Raw genomic sequence first — 21,136 nt, 5'->3', positions numbered from 1 at the left:
ATTGCTTGTGATAAGCATTGTACTTTGTAATGTTACATGGTCTCAATCATTAATATACAGATAGTGTGGGGTTTTTAGCGAGATGCTTTCCCCGGGTTACATACTGTGTTAATGTGTGAATGCTCTTGATGTTTTATTGTTATTGATGATGCTATATTGATGATCAACGTAGACGAGCTTATGTATTGCGTATGTATTCCGCAATAGTACATGATCAGGATAATCTCTGTTGAATATGTGTTAAATTATTCAAAATTTCTACATGGTATCAGAGCGAGCTAGATAATTGTAGAAAAAGTTTCTACATGGTATCGAAGCTGCTGATCATCAGATCTACTATTCAGGAAATGTTTACATTCTATTTCTTCAAGCAGAGTCTGTAATCGGGCCAGGTAGCCTCTGGATTCATCCTTCCTTTGGAAGGTGAGATATCCGGTGAATGCCCATATAGTCAATCTCTGTACGAGAAATATTGTGTTCTCACGAATCTTAGATCCGAGGCGGTTGAGTTGGTTGCTGGTGGAATTCGAATTTGCAGCAGTGTTTTCTTGGTGACAACGCAACAATGTCTTTCAACGGATTGCGATTGGAGTATGCTCTTGAGGGCAGCTCAAACTATATTGCATGGAAGGACAGGATGGAGGCAGTATTGGATGATAACGGGTTGAAGGAGTTCATAGATACGGATATCCCAAAGCCTAGTGATGCTACTCAAGCTGATGCTTGGCAAAAGAAGACCGCAAAATGTCAAAGGATTCTATTGGAGGGCGTGAAGGATCACATTGTGTCCAGCCTCCATGGAAAGGCTACTCCATATTTGATGTGGAAATCATTAACAGAATTATTCCAAAGCAAGAGCGATCAGAGGAAGCTGACGCTCAAAGATAAACTCAGAAACATCAAATGCCAGAAGGGTGACAGTATACCCAAGTATCTCACGAAGTTCACTCAGTGTCGAGATAAGCTGGGAAGAGTGGGGGTTACTATCGATGATGAGGACTTGGTGAGCTTGGCTCTCCTTGGTCTTCCGAAGAGTTGGAATTCCTATCAGGACTCTGTCAATGGTCGGGAGAAATTGCCAGGATGGGAAAGACTATGGTCAGATCTTGTGCAGGAGGAGATCAGGCGGAGTACCAGGGACGGATCTTTGTCAAAGGGAGCTGATGAAGAGAATTGTGCTTTGGCTACCAAAGCAAAGAAAGGGAAGAGCAAGAAAGCTTCTCAATCTGGTGCAAAAGGCAAGAAGCAGGATATGTCCAAGGTGAAGTGTTTTCACTGTCACCAGCATGGACACTATACAACTAATTGTCCGCAGAAGAAGAAGAACAAGCAGGCTGCTGGATCTTCAGCAGGAGAGGCTCTAGCCTCACAGTTTGAGCTTGATTTTTCATTGATCGCATGCTTGGTTTCAAGTGTGATGGGATCAGTGTGGTTCTTGGACAGTGGTGCGTCTTTTCACATGACGGGAGATAGAGATTTGTTCTCTGATCTGGAGGACAAAGATCTTGGAGTGCACATCGAGATGGGCGATGATGGCAGATACAGTGCGACCGGTATCGGTACCATTTCCTTTGAGAGGGAGTCTGGTAAACCCTTCTTATTGAAGGAAGTGATGCATGTTCCAAGATTGAAGAAGAATCTCATCTCAGTGGCGATGTTAGAAGACAAGGGGTATGATGTTGTTTTCAGCGAGGGAAAGGCTTTCCTGCGCAGCAAGACAACTGGTGAGACCCGGAAGATAGGGGTTTGAGTGAGGAACCTTTACCAGTTGCATGTAGATGGATGCGTAGCAATGGCGGGCAAGGCAGAAGGATTGGTGAGCCGGGATGATGGCGAGTTGTGGCACAGGAGATTGGGTCACCTTCACCATGGAGCCTTGAAGATACTGCAACAGATCACTACAGGGCTTCCTAAAGGCACACTTGCGCAGTCAGATCAGTGCAAGGGGTGTACTTTGGGGAAGTTTGTGAAAGCCACCTTTCACGAGAAGGATAGTCACGCCACGAAGATCCTTGAGAGAATTCACACAGACGTGTGTGGACCTTTCTCAGTTGCTTCGACAACAAAACATAGGTATTATGTGATTTTTGTTGATGATTTCTCTCGTAAGTGTTGGATCTTCTTCATGCAGAAGAAGAGCGAGACATATTCAAAGTTCTATGAATTCAAAGCACTGGTCGAGAAGGAGTCGAGGAAAAAGGTGAAGGCTCTTAGGGGCGATAATGGTGGTGAATACATCTCGGACGAGTTCAAGGATTTCTGCAAGGCAGAAGGGATTCGTAGAGAGCTCATAGCTCCCCATAACCCACAACAGAAAGGGGTAGTTGAGCAGAAGAACAGAACGATTGTGGGTGCTGCACGGGCAATGTTGCATGATCAGGGCCTACCCCTTCACTTGTGGGCGGAAGCATGCAATACAACAGTTTATGTGCAAAACCGTTGTCCTCATAGGATACTTGGCATGAGTACACCCGAGGAGGCTTATTCTGGTAAGAAGCCTGATCTTTCTCATTTGAGGATTTTTGGTGCTAACGTTTACATGCATGTGACGAAGGATGCCAGGAAGAAGTTGGAACCGACCGCAGAGGTTGGGATATTTGTGGGGTACACTGATACGCCCCACAACTATCGTGTGTATTTGCCAGACAGTGGTAAAACTGTTGTGCGACAGGATATAAAATTTCAGGAGGAGAAAGCCATGAAGTGTTCGCTTGAGAGGGAGCTACACTTGCATGCAGATGAGGAGCTATTAGTTCCTAAGGATGAGCTTCAGGATGTGGATCAGCCACAGGATGAGGTTCATGGAGTGGAAGAGACCACTCATGTAGCGCCAACCATCAGAGGGCGAAAGCGCTTGACAGAAGCTGAGCGACTGGCTCAAGATGCAGAGAAAGTTGTAGGACCACCTATAGCCCAACGCAGGCAGAGACAGTCACCTGATCGGTACACTGGATACATGGCTCTGATGAGCAAGTGTGTTGTGACTGAGCCATCCTCTTTCGAGGAAGCTGTGGAGGATCCCGCATGGGTAGACGCCATGGTGGAAGAGTATGATTCTATTGTCAGAAACAGTGCATGGGAGATTGTTCCTAGACCGGAAGGGAAATCAGTGGTGGGTTCGAGATGGATCTACAAGGTCAAGCAAGCAGCTGACGAGAGTGTGGAGAAGTACAAGGCAAGATTTGTTGCCCGAGGCTTTTCACAGATAGAGGGGATTGATTATGAGGAGACCGTTGCACCTGTCACAAGGTATTCTTCCATACGGATGATTCTTGCTCTCTCAGCGCAGATGGGATGGCACATTCATCAGATGGATGTGAAGACTGCGTTCCTCAACGGAGTCATTGAGGAGGAGGTGTACATTGAGCAGCCCGAAGGCTTTGAGGTCTTCAGCAGCGAGTCGCATGTGTGCAGGCTCAAGAGAGCGCTGTATGGGTTGAAGCAAGCACCACGTGCTTGGTACACACGGATAGACAGCTATTTCACAGGACTTGGATTCTCCAAGAGCGAGGCGGATCCTAACCTATACCAGATTGTGGTGGAGGGTAAGTTGCTTATCATTGTACTGTATGTTGATGATTTGATTCTAACTGGTGATGAGCTGTTGATACTGTCATGCAAGAAGGATCTTGCTACAGAGTTTGAGATGAAGGACTTGGGCCTCCTTCACTATTTCCTAGGATTGGGAATATGGCAGCGCAGTGGTGGACTGTTTGTTTCTCAGGGCAAGTATGCTCAGGAGATACTGGAGAAGTTCAACATGTATGGCTGCAAGCCTGTTGATACTCCTCTTCCTGGAGGTTGGAGGAAGGAGGATGCCACTCGGGAGAAGAAGTGGATGCCACTGTTTATCGACAGTTGGTGGGGTCGCTGATGTATTTGGTCAATACACGACCCGATATATGCTATGCAGTTAACCAGCTTTCACAAGCTATGGTTAAGCCTACCAAGCTCTTCTGGAAGGCGGGCAAGCATGTATTGCACTACTTGAGAGGCACATCGGGATATGGTTTGTGGTACAGACAGGAGGATGAGGTGAAGCTATGTGGCTTCACGGATGCAGATTGGGCAGGGAGCCCAACGGACAGAAAGAGCACATCAGGAGGGGTCTTCAGTATTGGATCGACAGCAGTTTCTTGGTACAGCAGGAAGCAGAGATCCGTGGCACTCAGTTCAGCGGAGGTAGAGTATATGGCAGCAAGTTTGGCTGCATGCGAGGCTATATGGATGAGGAAGATCCTGGTTGGTTTGTTCAGTTCTCATTTGGATCCTACTGTGATTTACTGTGATAACCAGAGTTGCATTAAACTCTCGGCTAATCTTGTATTTCATGATAGATCTAAGCATATTGACATCAGGTGCCATCATATCAGAGATTGTGTGCAGCGGAGGATCATGTTGCTTTCATACATTCCAACGGAGGATCAGGATGCTGATATTCTGACGACGGCTCTCACCAGGAGCAAATTCGAGTACCACCGAGGTAGGATAGGGGTTGCTAATAATCCATATCTTGTTGAGAGGGAGTGTTGAGATTGCAACAAGATGATGGAGCTTAGTGAAAAGAGTCGCCTTCACTAAGTGGGCCCGTAGGCAAATTATGGCGCAAGTTTGATTTTTGATCCCAACAGGGATGATCACAGTGTGGGTGACCACAGTATGAGTGATCACAGTGTGGGTGACCACAGTATGGGTGACCACAATGTGGGTGACCATAGTGTGAGTGATCATAGTGTGAGTGATCAAAGTCTATTTTTAGACTGGTTGTCAAAAATAGAAAAGTCAAATATTATTGTCTCATAATAATATTTGGACTATAAACTTGATCTTATTCTCTTGGAGCACTTCAGGATGAGCTACGGATGTGGTAAATGTAGATCCCAGAAGGAAATACGTGGTTACCTATGGGATGACTAATATTTGCATGCAGGACTTCAGTTAGAACTCAAGTGAGTTGAGTTTAGTGGACTGGAGGTGCAGTTGATGGAGTTGTGTTCAGTTTAGCTTTGTTAAACTGGTTGTATTTAGTCTAACTGGCAAATAAACTAGAGATGAGTTGGGTGAATTAGTTATTAATTAATTCACAAGTTATTAACTCATAATGCAACTATAGAATACATCAGTTAACTCAGTTGCATGTCAGTGCATGTTCAATTCAGCAGGGACAGGTGTTAGAGAATCAGATTGCTATCAGTTGTGACTATAGTTGTGCATCAGATCTTTCACAATCAAGGGATTGAGTATGCCAATGAGTTTGCTCATGTATTTGCCCAGTATTATAGCCTCTGCTCACGTCTTACAGAGTGTGAGTGATTCTTTGGAGGTGAAATACGAGTTTGGTAAACCATTCTCATTCATTCTTGAGCAGGTATTGAGCAGTGGAGGCAGGCAAGCAGTGGAATAGATTTGGAGATCAGATCTGAGCTGTATTGTGTGTAACAGGTGGAGCTGGTACTGGATTGCTTGTGATAAGCATTGTACTTTGTAATGTTACATGGTCTCAATCATTAATATACAGATAGTGTGGGGTTTTTAGCGAGATGCTTTCCCCGGGTTACATACTGTGTTAATGTGTGAATGCTCTTGATGTTTTATTGTTATTGATGCTGCTATATTGATGATCAACGTAGAGGAGCTTATGTATTGTGTATGTATTCCGCAATAGTACATGATCAGGATAATCTCTGTTGAATATGTGTTAATTTATTCAAAATTTCTACAATATGACCAAAAGGGATTCATCAAATGACTACAATAGATAGAGACAAACTATTACATCATGAGTCTTGATATGACCTTTACATGACATTTATAACAGAGACCAAACATCTAAATAAGATCATGATAGTCATCAGCAACTATCATACACAATGTATGATCTGCTCCATAAGCATCTGTCAACAACATCTAGACCAACAACCTGTATATGTTCATTAGTGTATAAGTCATCAACCTATAACAAGGTATGTCTGCATCAACTCATCCTTTTGAACAAAATTTTGCATATGACATACAGAATCATTCACATTATATCATATGTGAAAAACACCATAGCCATCTCATCAACATCAAGATCTGCATGATCCAAGTATCATCACTTGGGAACATCTGCATCAATCAACATATGTAAGTATCAACCTATCATCATATAGGTAAGAACTCATCATCATCATGTCTCCAACAATGCAACTATGAGTAATCATCCATGTATCCAGCATACTATATATAGCACTATGTAACAACAACAATCCTCATCCATGTGAGCGCCAAGAACTATAGGAATCTTGCATCATAACTATATTATATGTCGATAGCACCATATGAGTGACTCATCATCAAGTAATGAAATTGAGTATTCAGGCTTTGTACTTCTCCTTATCCTTATGACGATCACCATGTAAGCACTATATATGCATCATCGACCACAAATCTGATCTGAACACCAACTATGTAACCCCAAGAATCATATGAGATTTTGTCATGGACAACTCATAACCATAGCAAGATGTATCATTTAGCCATATAAGCATCATCACCAAGGACTACTAACCATAATGCCAACAATGCATTATTAAAGGCATATGCTCCCCCTGAACCTATGCCATCTTGCTTACTGTCAGATCTAATCATGCATATATCAACAAGAAGTATCAAGACATCTTCATTATTAATTTAGGATCAAAACACTTTTAAACATCTTACAAGTATCAAGACATTTTCACACATTATCTGTAGATTGTAACCATTATCAAATAGAGAAAATAATGGACTAAATCATATTAGACCCTTTTTCTTGAGTCTATCCCACTGCTTTTCCTCAAATTAACATATACACGACTATGTAGTGTCTAACTCGCGTATATACACGACTTTTCTTCATGAAACTTGCGTATGAGATTTAGAACACTAAAGTTTCACACTTTCAGTTCCCTCTGAGTCTGTTATGTCTGTACATTGTGCTGTGCCACATATTCCTGACTGTACTTCCTTCTTCTTCCATATCTTCAAGTGTGATGATGTTTTCTCCTTTTGGTATGGTTCTCGTACTTTGTTCCTGCATTCCTTAGCTATATGTCCAAGCTTGTTACATGCATAACATCTCATATGTTTCATATTCCTTCTGTAGAAATCAACATCTTTGTGACCAAACATATTGCAAGAAAACCAATATCCCTTAAAGTACCTAGAACATGATGAGCTTTCTGTGTGATGGTCTTGAACCATTCTACTTCTGCATCTGGCTGCAACATGTCCAAAATTATGACATACATAACATTCAACATTATTCATTTGAGGAATTGACTGACTATCACTTCCATAGTTAGGAATAAAAGATTTTCTTTGAAGAATTTCTTTCCTTGGTTGTTGATGGGATTGACCTCTCATCTCCTTGTTGAGCATTTCAGATTTTGCATTAGAGTCCCTTGTCTTACTTTGTGAACTAGATTCTCCTTCAACAGATTCATGAAAACCAAGACCAGTTTTGATAGCAGGAGACCTTTGACTACTAAGAATATCATCCAAGATCTTAGTACTATCTTGAAATCGTAAGAGCTTATCCTTTTCTTCTAATTTATCTTTTAGAATATTTACCTCAACCTGATGTTGCTCTTCCTGCTTCTTCATCATTCCTTCAATTTTTCTTCCTTCTTCCAACTGATGTCTTAATTCAAGAACTTCGTTTTCTTGTTTTTTCAAGAGCTTGGAGTAGTTCTTTATTCTGCTTATTAGATTCTTCAAGATCTTCTTTTAGCAAGAGGATCTTGGCTTCAAGATTTTCATAGTAACTGGATATATCTCTGAGTTTCTTGATTGTTGTGCTCCTTTCATTGACTTCATTTCTTAATGATGTCACTTCATCCTGTAACTTTTGACATTGATCTTCCTTGTCCTTGAATAACTTCCTTATCTTGTTTCCTTCCTCTAGTTGAGCTTTTAGTTTGGTAGCTTCTTCTTTGAAGGCACATTCCCTTTTGTTCAATAGATCTTGTTGATCTCTAACTTTGTCTGTAAGCCTTTTAAATTCTGCCTCTATTTGATATCTTTCTTGCTCACCCATAAGAGAAAATTCAATTGTTTCGCTATCACTTTCATCATCTTCAAATGGATGGATAAATGTATCACCAGAGGATAACAAATTCATACCTGATAGCTATTTTGCTTGTTCATCTTCATTCTGAAGTGATTTTGAATCTGAAGTGCTTCTTCCACATATTCCCCAATCGATTCTCCCACTGTCATAGCTCTTCTGAGATGTCTTCTTCTTCTTAGGCGCTTTCTTCTTAAGCTTCTTTCCCATTGTTCTACGGATCTCCTTCAAGCGATCAAGCTTCTACCAAATGTTACAGGGAAAAGTGTCTACTCAGAACTGCTTATCCCACTAAGGTGTGATAGCTGCCTTAGAAACAAACAAAGTAAAGCTACTTTCGTTTTTCCTTTATGAAGTATAGATAGAGAGGAACAAAGAAGACCAACCTCTGTCTTGCGCTAATCTCCTGGTTCGATTCCTCTCTTCCTTGATAGTCTTTCGCTACTTGTTCTTTTGTACGCCCAGCTTCACAGAGTACCTGTAAGATCACAGTAGCATAGCACTATACAAGAACATGGATCTATAATCATAAACAATCTAGGATCAGATGTAAATTGACCATACAAATGCAGCAAACATAAATGACACAAGAGTATGGAGGAAAACTTGAATAACTTTTATTGATAAACAAGAAAGAGCCAAGAGGAGTTACAACCAGTTGTTCTGACCCAGCATCAACCTCTCAGCAAGGAAGCCCCTCTTCACCTCATACAAAGCTTAGATCACCCAACAATCTGATGTTTGTCTCAAGAAACCAACAACAATTCCTTACAATATGCAAAATTCCAGCCTCTGGATCTCTGGGATGAGGGATCCATATATAGATATCTGTAAGGGAGATGAGTCAGCTTATGATTTGATTAGTGTCTTCTCTCTGATAGTTCTTGCTTCCACTTGGAGATTGATGATCTCTTACTCATCCTTGGTCGAATTCAGAGAGGCAAGTGTCACAGGAGAAGTTTCTGGAAGCTTCCATTGCCTCTCCACCTCGCGGAATGACACTGCCATTTGTCATTTCTCGCCCATCGCACCCCATAGAAGGGATTTTTGAAATGCAACGCACCCACACAGTGTACTTAGGTGAGATGCAACGCACTTGGCCTGTGGAGCAGCTGAAATGATCCTGTTTTAACCAATTCTGAGTAGTTTTTCATGGAGAACTTCTGGGAGAAGCTGTAATCAGTTGACCTTGTTCCTTTAGGTGTTAGAACAACACTTTTAGGGACTTAGGAGCCCTTGGTTTATGGACATTTCATGCTTGGGGTTGCAGTGCCCAAAAATGTCTATAACAGTTGCCCCCTAAAGCATGAGGTCGTTAATCCTTTGATGTCGGGTGAAATGCTTTATTATGAGGATCCGAAGTTCTTTCAAGCTGGGAGGAGACCTGTAATAAGATACAATACAATACATTATCTTCATAATATTTTCATGATCTAGCTGAGGCGGGCATTCCCATGCTTAGCTTTATAAATTCATTATCATGTACATAAGACAGACAATCGTCTGAGTGTAGACTGATGATTCTGATAGAGCCATCATCCCTTTGATTGGATGATTATCTGTGCAGCAATGATGTACATTTGATGTCTTTATTTCCCTGAATATATATCGCAGCCCGGATGGATGAAACTAGATCCGAGGTCTTCAATCTCGTTCGATCTTCACTCGAAGTACAAGTCTATCCATGTGAGAGATGTTCTGGAGTCGAACATGGAAAGACATCGCTTGATTACCAACCAATGATATAAGCTGTTAACAAGCGCGAGAGGAATCACCGATAATGATAATGACCCTCAAGGTACTGTAGTACAATTCACATGGTGTGAATAAAGGACTTGGCGTCGAACACCACGCAAAATCTTTCGGTTGAAGGTCATTGATGTAAACCTGTCGCTGGAAGTGAGAAACTTGCCATTGAGGCATGCAAGCTTCAAAGTACTGAATGGGGTGTTCCTAGATCAACTTCTTGGATAATGAGCTGATGTCGACAAGAAGTGATCCGTCACAGGAGGGCCTTAATGAATCCCACATCAATGACACGGAACGGAGCAAATGATTTTAATGGAGGTGAAAACGATCTGGTGATATAAGGTTCAGGGTGGCGGTCATGAAAGAATGGAGTATAAATGTATTGTAGTGGGTGAGACACAGGTGAATTCTCTAAATGACTTCTCTTGAACATATCGGCGACACTGACGTGATGGATTGGTAGCATTAACCCTGAATGTGGATGGTATGATGGGACCATGGTGATGTGACCAGTGAATGAAACAACCCAACCCGACTTGGATGCAGAGTGAAAGTGTCATGTTCAAGAGCGACTTGCTACCAACAAAGTTTCTTCAAGTTTTCTTCCCAATTTTTCCCCAGTCATTGCTGACCAGTACCTCTTTATTTTTATCAAGCTTGAGGAGGATAACATATGCTTGTTCTATAATTTTCCCTTCGGGCAAGCCCATCGCTATGTTTTAACGAGCCTAGCGATAGTGAAACTCGTTCTCGTCTATAGACAAGTTTATCGCTATTAAAATTTTAACGAGTTTAACGACAAAGATAAACCGATCCTTTTCAATTTTAGAGAGTCTAAAAAGGAACGTAAAGGAAACTCCAAAATTCCTTTTTTGTCATCCAATCCCTTAAGTCCGAAAAAGTATAAAACAATACAGAAGGGATGAATTTTCGATACTTTTAACGAGCCGAACAAAACAAGCGCTCGATCTTTTTGTGTAATAATTCCTCAAGTCCAAAAAGATTAAAATTTAGAGGAGGGATAGCACTTCCGGTCCCTTTAACGAGCTGGAGAGGCCAATGGCTCGGCAATCTTTTCATATTTTACGAGTCAATTGAAAAGAGCTTAAAGGAGACTCGTCTTTTGAGGAACGAGTGATAAAATGGGTAGCAACTGATTCCAGGTAAGGTTTGGAATTTTCCAATCACGACAGTGTTACAAGGATGGCGAACATGATCACTCTTCACAGCTGTTCCTCAAAATGGTTAAACAATCAAATGGAGGTGAATGATCGGCCAATGTAAAAGTGGAGGTGACGGTGCAAACACGACCAGGGCTTTAAAGGTTGAAGTATTACATTCACGATGGTTATTTATCGAAAATTGGTTCATTTTTTAATGAGCTTAAACTCTGGAGGAACATGTGCTCATTGCTTATGTTTATTTTTTAACGAGCATGAAGTCCGCGCTAAAACTACTCGATTAATCCAGTCGTGTGATAAGAATGTCTCATATATAAAAATGACAACTTTTAGAGTTTTGCCCCACATCCTTTCTTTATGCAAGTTAGGAAACGACCAATTCTACGAGTTTAAAGGGTTAGAGGACCTACAAATTTTAAAAAATAAATAGTCGCTCTTCGCTTGCATTCCAAAAGGTTTGCATGCCCCCAGGTATAAAACAGAGTTTCAAGGTTACCCCTTCTTCCTTCCGTTAAAACATTTGTTTTACCAGGAGAGGTCTACCTCTTACAGGTTACCAAAGATTGTTCTATTTATGGCGTAAACAAAACACTTCTTCGGCGATGTTTATCGAAATAAACAAAGGTGAGTGGCGATGCTTGCCAACCCACATAACTTTGACAAGAGAATCTTATTCCAGAATAACCCCCTCTTCCAATCACGGACGGGAGTACAGACTAGTCATATTTTCTCGCGGAAACCTACCCTATACCCGAAGTTTTCCTGCCGAAGTAGACCAGGATGCATGCCCCATGGGTTTCAGTCATGTCCCCCGGATTACTCGCGCTCATCGGGTGGACGGACTGGGGATTGAGACATTTCTTGCATGAAAAGACCATTCAGGGATGGTATATGACTATTTGCTCTATGTGATCCGGGAAATGAGAGCTGGTCTACGAGCTTGACCACTCTTCCATCGTGCGGAAAACACATTACTCTAAAGAGTGAGGAGACAATCGCTTCCATGCAATAAATATAGTCTCGTCCAAGGAGTAGATTATAATCCAGGGGTCCTTGAACTACCATTACGTTCATTTGAATGGTTTTCCCTCTCAATGTTATGGGCACATTGGGAAGGATCCCTAACGGTCAACTGGTTCCTTTATCAAAGCCTGTTAGATTTCTCATCTCAGGCAAAAGTGATGGTGAACCAAGCGCTTTCCAAGCAGTCGAGGAAAGGATACTCACAGAAGCCCCTTCATCTATGATGGTACCAGCCATAACCATTCTATATATTTGAACAATGATTCGGAATGGTACACTAGCTGGTAAACGGGGTCTGCCTAGTTGATTCCAATCAAAGGAGACAACTAGGTTGCTTGGAGGTGGGACCGAATAGACGACCAGGTATGACTCTGACGAACTTCCTTCCTGTGGTAAAGGAACGGGTAAATTGCCCCCATGTTCATTGGAGTCTGTGCTTACAAAAAGAATTTGGACGGTGTCATCCTTGTTCTCTTCGGTGACTGTATCATCTGAAGATGGAACCTCTGAAGGCAAGACCGGGTCAACTGTCGCCTCGACCTTTTGAATTTCGTCTGGTATGGGTTCAGATGGTTTGTCTTCAATGATAGATGCTTCAGCCGACCACCTGAGCGGGCCAGCCAGATTTTCAACTAGTGACGGACTCGGCAAGAGTTTTTTATATCCAGGAGGAAGTCGTAACGGTGAAACCGGACGATCGTCCAAAACTCTTTTAGCCTCGTCTAAGAAGGGACAATGGTGGACGACATGATTGCCTTCGCACAGTTTACAAGGAAATCTATATTTTCCTTTTTGTCCTGGGGCTTCACTTTCACTAGTCGACGGTGTGTTTTCAACATGATCATCAGAGGTTGACGACACCGGGTTGTGCAAATGAGGAGACCAGTCCCTTAAGATCCGAGGGATGCAACGAAAATCTCTATGATAGTGGTCTCCTTTGCAAATGACACATGGCGATTTAGGCCTGGTCGGTGTAGTGTGTGGATTTTCGCTAGACGACGCTCGTTTGCCCCCATTCGCCTTTGGCTCCTTCTTCTTCTTTTCCTTCTTCTTCTCAGGTACTTGACTTTTGGCTTTACCAGCCCCCTCAAGCGAAGAGGAAGGAGGAGAGGAAGAATTGGAGGAAGTAGAAGGTTGGTGGGTAACTCTGGAATCGTCTAGTTGCTGACTCGATTGTTCAGGAATTGCGGTGTTCTGAACGATAGAGGTTGAGAAGACCCATACAAGCAAGCCGATTGTCAGTCCTGGAAGCGATAATGTGGCCATATGGGGTGCACCAACATCTTCCCAAGAGGAGAAGGGACTAGGATTTCCTCCAAGGGGAATTCCGGTTGGTGGATTCCATTTTCTCAACCTAAGATCAACGTAGGAAAGGGTAATGAATATTCCGTTTAAAATAAATTTTAGACGCTTTGACACAACTTGTTTTTTCAATTTTTAAGAGTCGAGAAAAAACAAAAGATGACTTTAGTCGCCTTCGATTTTTAATGAGCCTGAAGTGACAAGTGCTAAGATGGACCTTTTCTGTTAAAGAGTCTGAAAAGGAACGAAAGGGACTACTCTGGAAATCTAGGTAGAGGGATTACCAAACCAATCGCAAAACTGCAGAATACTTTTTACAGTACGGCAGTCAATCTTCCTGAATGCTGTGTTCAGTGCATTGCGATCGATAAGGCGGCAGGCACGGCTTCCTATGGATAAAGGATTAAGCCTATTGTGGTCTCCCAAAATATACTCGACGGTACGTGGGAGCACAAGTCCATACTGGCACTTATCGTCTCAAAGTGGAGGAATCACCCAACCATCAGTGAGAACAACAGTTACCAGGCTTTACGACGCCGGAATACGTCTCTAGCCTAGACTTCTAAATGTTGTGCGCTAGGTTCCAAAGCATTGTTAGATTCATTGAATTTATTTTATAGTTGATCTTGTTTATGAAGTTTGCCTTTCAGGTTCACCGCGAGATGTAGATGTAATTCCTAAAATGAAATCTAAGATGATAAACAATCTTTTTATCTTCTTTGTGCAATGAAAATCCTAGCTACTAAGGAAAGAAAGACAGAATTCTTTCACAAACAGCAAAGAGCACACTCTAAATGCACTTTCCTAAATCAAACCAATCAGACTGTCTAAATGCAAATGCACATGCATGTATTTGTTTTCGACTTTCTTAGTATATGAATGATAAGAAGAAAGTTGATGCACAAATCTGAATGTCTTTTCAAGCGACAAATATCAACAAGTTTCTTTTCGAAATAAAAAATGGAGACGATCACAACACCTTACGATTTTGAAATGAATACTTGTTTTTGACACTAGAAAAATTACAAATTCAGACCAAAAACAATAGTAACAGGATAATCGACTATCAACAGCAATCAAACTCTTTCCTATGATTGAAATCGACACTTGTGACACTTTCAAATCAAAGGATGACAATACGATTACACTATTTTCGCAAAGGAGAACTGAAAATGACTCAACAAACACACAAAAACATTTACAGTTCTTTTGTACAAAGGAGGCGGAATAACAGCAAGGAAAAGGGGTTTCAAACAGAGATATACTGATCACAGGCAGCAAAATTCATGAATAGAACTGGAAAGAATGAATCACAGAAACCAAAACTGCACAAAGCCTAGCCTGATCAGTGCACCTGTAACATAGGGAATTTGAAATGCAGCGCACCTTCTACACTCAGGAAGTGCGCTGAATTTCAGATTCTTAGAACAGTACCTGCGCTGGGCCAGAAACGAGACTTTGCTTGGGTTCCGGGTCACAGTTTGCAGTTCAGTTCATGGGTTTTGGCCGAGCAAAAGGTAATCAGTAATTCAACAATCAGGGGTAGATCTAAGGAGGATCTAAGAGCTATCACAAGGGAAATCAGAGAGTTTGTGAATCAGTTGTTTAAATCATAAACAGATCCCGGAGATGGACTGAAGTGGCATTTATCTACTTTGCATTTGCTATGGCAAATGCAGTTCGAATGCTACCTAGCACGACTTCAGACTCTATCTGTAAGTTTATGAAATAGACAACAAGGAAGATAAACAAACAAACTAATTCGTCCCCAGTGGAGTCACCATTTTGTTACAGGGAAAAGTGTCTACTCAGAACTGCTTATCCCACTAAGGTGTGATAGCTGCCTTAGAAACAAACAAAGTAAAGCTACTTTCGTTTTTCCTTTATGAAGTATAGATAGAGAAGAACAAAGAAGACCAACCTCTGTCTTGCGCTAATCTCCTGGTTCGATTCCTCTCTTCCTTGATAGTCTTTCGCTACTTGTTCCCTTGCACGCCCAGCTTCACAGAGTACCTGTAAGATCACAGTAGCATAACACTATACAAGAACATGGATCTATAATCATAAACAATCTAGGATCAGATGTAAATTGACCATACAAATGCAACAAACATAAATGACACAAGAGTATGGAGGAAAACTTGAATAACTTTTATTGATAAACAAGAAAGAGCCAAGAGGAGTTACAACCAGTTGTTCTTACCCAGCATCGACCTCTCAGCAAGGAAGCCCCTCTTCACCTCATACAAAGCTTAGATCACCCAACAATATGATGTTTGTCTCAAGAAACCAACAACAATTCCTTACAATATGCAAAATTCCAGCCTCTAGATCTCTGGGATGAGGGATCCATATATAGATATCTGTAAGGGAGATGAGCCAAATTATGATTTGATTAGTGTCTTCTCTCTGATAGTTCTTGCTTCCACTTGGAGATTGATGATCTCTTACTCATCCTTGGTCGAATTCAGAGAGGCAAGTGTCACAGGAGAAGTTTCTGGAAGCTTCCATTGCCTCTCCACCTCGCGGAATGACACTGCCATTTGTCATTTCTCGCCCATCGCACCCCATAGAAGGGATTTTTGAAATGCAACGCACCCACACAGTGTACTTAGGTGAGATGCAATGAACTTGGCCTGTGGAGCAGCTGAAATTATCCTGTTTTGTCCAATTCTCAGCAGTTTTTCATGGAGAACTTCTGGGAGAAGCTGTAATCAGTTGACCTTGTTCCTTTAGGGGTTAGAACAACACTTTTATGGACTTAGGATCCCTTGGTTTATGGACATTTCATGCTAGGGGTTGCAGTGCCCAAAAATGTCTATAACACCAAAGGACCTGCTCTGATACCAATTGTTGGAAATAATACTGAGAGGGGGGGGGGGGGGGGTGAATCAGTATTATCAATTCAACACTTTTTCATTTTCATACTCAGATTCATATACGCTACTTCAGTTAAGGCAAAACGTGTGTATACGCAACTGCGTGTAATGCAACAAGCGTATATCCAATAAACTTATGATTCAGTTAGTTGATCCTTAATGAGTGCATCCGAACATTATTAACCATATGAACAATAGACAGGAGCAGTAGAACAAATCATCACACATAAGAAACACACATGAACATCATGATATAAGGTGGAAACCCAATGTGGGTGAAAACCACCTGCTGCAAGTCGTCTCTATCTTCTTTTAATAAGAAACTTCTTTTTACAATATTTCTGTACTGGTGCAGTCTTATACCAGTACACAGGCTTCTACCTGCAGAAGGCTACAACCTTCTCTCATTCTCCAGCTTCTCCTGGAAGGGAGCTGCAACCCCCTTAGCTCTTGTACTAGCCGATCCTTTTACTAGTACGTAGGTGTCGACCTACTGAATGCTCCAACCTTCACTCGTTTTCCAGCTGCTACTGGAAGGGAGCTACCACCCCCTTAGCTCTTGTACTAGCTGATGTACTAGTATGTAGGTGCCGACCTACAAAAGGCTACAACCTTCTCTTTCTTCCTCTAGGTACCACGTTTCATAAATTTTCAGACTAGATACTCATGGAACACATCATCATAATTTGAAGGCCACGTTTCATCCAATTTTCATACTGGACCCATCAATATCATTGAAGCACACAATCAATCAACACTAGCATCATCAATCTCTGAATCACTGAAACCCAGTCAACAAACTGCAATCACCAGAACACAGAGCAGAACACAGAACTCTGCAACAATGTTCAGATCTAACTGTATCATAAAAAATCATGTATCAGAGTGCATACGCTACTTGGAAGAGCCGAACCAGCGTGTATACGCAACTTCACCAAAGCGAACCAGCGTATATGTCATTAATTACTTACTTATAACTTCGCTACACTTCCTGACTCTAGACAAACCCAGATCATTACATATATATAAGGATAATACATATGTTAGCAACCAGACCTAGTCCATCAGATCACATAAAGATAAGTCATTATGATACTGATCCATTATAGATCTCATCCATCAACACTGAAGCTAAACACAATCAACCAAACTGAATATGCAGGACACTGACACCAATAAACAGTCATCAGAACTCATTAACAACCAGAACCACCTGTAACATCATAGTTCATATGGTATACACTACTTAGATGTATCTAACCTGCATATGTACGCGTTTTTATCATAGCCAAATAGCGTATACATCTGTAAATATTTATTCATGATTTGCAACTATTCCAAAACTTGAGTTATACCCAGATCAGAACATTTATAGAACATTACATGTGTCAGTATACAAATCTAGAATAAGCGTGATCAAACCGTATAGAGATTATTCATTCCAAGCCATTCGATCCCAATCTATCCTTAGATCTTGTTCTCCATCAGCCGCTGAGGTTCCTCCTTAGCAAAGCATTATGAACCCATAACCTGCATACTAGATCTCATACTTCATCAGATATTCAAGACTTTCTGAAAAATGCCTTTGCCTAATGATCTTCTTCTCCTTTTATAGTCTTAGGCCTTACTCAATACCATTAGGTCATAAATACATTATCCATTCATATACATGTAAAAACATGTTGAGAGCCATAAATAACTGTTGTCATAAAATATACATGTAACCAACATAATAGGAACAAAAATACCATAAACATATTAGCCATCAAAAGCTACAAATACATCAATACATTTACATATGAAAATCAAGGGAATGAATTTCTCATTAATGAATGTAATGTACTAACCGGAGATGGGACTACCATGTTTCACCCGACCATAGATTGTCTGAGCAAAGTATCTCTTCAGCTAATCACCCCCATGCCATATTTCAAGAATGAATATGGGACTAATAGAACACACCAAAAACACCAATCAACATGGATGCCACCGGAGTTCTTCGCCTACACCGTGAGGAATTTGAGTGCCTCCTAGTCTCTCAGGCTTTACTGTGCATCCAAAGTATGATCGAGGGATCACTAGGCCCTACACTGAGACATACTCTCTAGGCTTTACTGTGCATCCCATCTCGGGATCACTAGGCTTGATAGAGAGAAAATTCACCTCTTGGCTTTAATGTATATCCTGCCATTCACCAAAAAGGATTCCTAAGCCCACCGAGGCACACAATCTGGCTTTACCACAACCCATAGTCTGGTTCAGAGGTTACTAGGCCAATGGATTCGTGATCATCAATCCGATTTAGGTACCATTAGACCATGTGTTTATCAATTCGAAGATCCACCCCTCAGCTTCGAATCCAATCTGGACATCCCACATAAATTGAATGAGAGAACCCATCTCATCAAATCTATCAGGAAATGGCAAGGCTAGGCTGAAAATATTGTCACACCTGGAAAAACCCATGCCATGGTAGAAATGAAACACATGAAATCCCTTGCATATCAAAAAGAGCAAGGACAATGTGCATGCTAGTCGATACCTGCAATGAAGCCTACTATAGCTGGCACTTAATCCTACCTTTCCCTGCTTGATCTTTTCTTTCTCTTTCCTTCTTTTCCTTTCTTGCTCCAATGCAAAAGTGCTCCAAGAAAACTCTAAGTTTCCAAGAGTGAGCGAGAGAGAGAGAGTACAATGAGAGAGATCCAAAAATCAACTCACCAAGTCTTACCCACTGATCCTCATAAGACTTTTTATGAATGAGGTCTCTATTTTCTTCATTTTCCATTATTTTCCTTCATTTTCCTCCTCACATGTGACCTGTGACCTTTCACCTTCCCTTTTCTCCTAATTTCCTTTATTTTCATAAATAATTGTGCCAAAATTCCATTTTGCCTTTCCAAGCCTTATTCATTGCCTTTGCCAATTTACTTAGCCATAAACAACCAAATGAACACCTACTAGGATGTTTTGCCCAACATTAAGCTTGGAATATGTGTGTCATCATCCATGGTATTTATATATTTTTACATGGATTTTTCACCAGGGCTGTTACAATATCCTCCCCCTTAGGAGAACATCGTCCTTGGTGTTCAATGACACCTATAACCAATAAGACTGCTGAAAACAAAACATACTACCCATGGAAATTTATAACACAACTTGTTGCAGTATTTACAATGAATGACCCTCTCAAAAGAAAAACATCATGACAACATGACTAAATAACAACCACATCACATATTGGAGCTTTATAACATGGCGCATTACAGTATTTACAATAGCCACATATACACATATGCACATTTTCTAAACCAACAAATAAAGGATATGATGTCTACATCCAAAGCAAGGGAATGCGAAGTCTCACACCTCCACCCTAATAGTAATACCAAGATTCTCCTCCTTCCCAGGAAGTATAGAATCAACTGCAAAGTCAAATCTACATCCAATGTCCAATGCTATAATCCTGCACCACTTGTCCTCTCAGCAAATAGTTACCGACTCATTGTTTCTGGGATCACTCCTAATGTGCATCTGATTCTATCTAGCAATGCTAATGACCAAAACAAACCCATCCCAAGCCTTGGATTCTCTACTACACAATCACTCAGGCAATTCGGTCAATCCATTTCGTGTAGTCACTCACCTTCCAAGTTTCGCTAACACCCCTGTCCTAGGCAGTCCATCCCTTGGAAAGGCTTCCTCACATCGGAAGATACAAAAACCAAGGCATATCCCTACCTCAAAACCATCATATCGGTCATAGCATGCCTATGGAAATCAATGGACACTATTGGGTACCAGCGTCCCACAATGGCCCTGCTCTTGAATTCTTTACCAGTGTACTGCTACCTATTTCAATTTCTTTTGATGTTGTTGCCAATTCTTGCAGTTGATTTCAACCACCCAACCAGGCATGTTCACGAATTATTGTTCCAAGCACAAAACTTCCATTAGATTTAAAATAAATCGAAATAAATTCACATCATACCTCATTAGCAGCTTATCAATAAGGTACATTTGAAATTTTGTTCGTTTCCTATCACAACAAGTCAAACTAACATATTTGACCAAATCAACATGTATAAAATATCACATAATGTTAGCTCAAAACATAACCATCATATATCAAAATCATAAATCACATGTAACCATCATAAACCTGAATCATAAATCACATGCATAATAAAACTAAAATACAATACCAATACTTGTCCTTCATCGATCCTTACTTATACCTTTGTTCTTTCTATATACATACCAGATTGATTGCCACACCCAACAACACTCAGTGCCTTCTCCTCAACCAAGTGCACATACACATAGTTTACATCATACACATACAACCACACACGATGTACACACCATGCAATACATGCATTCATACCTTACATACAACACATACACCTACACGCAGTGCACAACACAACTCAATACATGTGCCTACGCCCGGTGTACGACACAACACAACACGTATATGTACATAATGTACATCACAAGAAATACATCTGCACACAATGTGTGACACCACAAAATTCATACACATGCATCCGAGATACAACACAACTCATACATCTATACTTGATGTACAATGCCACAAAATACATGTACCCACATAGAGTACAACACAATGAATACACATGCCACGATACCACGACTACACAATGCACATACTTAGTACCGCATGTACACACCATAACTTGTACGATATGCACACAATACAATACTTACATGAGTACCATATGTACAACATGTACATAGTACCACCTATAAACCACACCACCTACACAATGTGTGCACTGCATCACATGTACACAGCACCACTTGCACAACTTGTACACAACGCCACATGTACACCACACCACTTGTACCATGTGCACACAATACTACATGTACATAGTACCACATAC

This window comes from Pinus tabuliformis, chromosome 5_2 (assembly GCF_031772625.1).
Source record: "Pinus tabuliformis cultivar Carrire ecotype Pingquan chromosome 5_2, CPIR1, whole genome shotgun sequence".
Classification (NCBI taxonomy): Eukaryota; Viridiplantae; Streptophyta; class Pinopsida; order Pinales; family Pinaceae; genus Pinus; species Pinus tabuliformis.
This window is presented reverse-complemented; position numbering follows the sequence as displayed.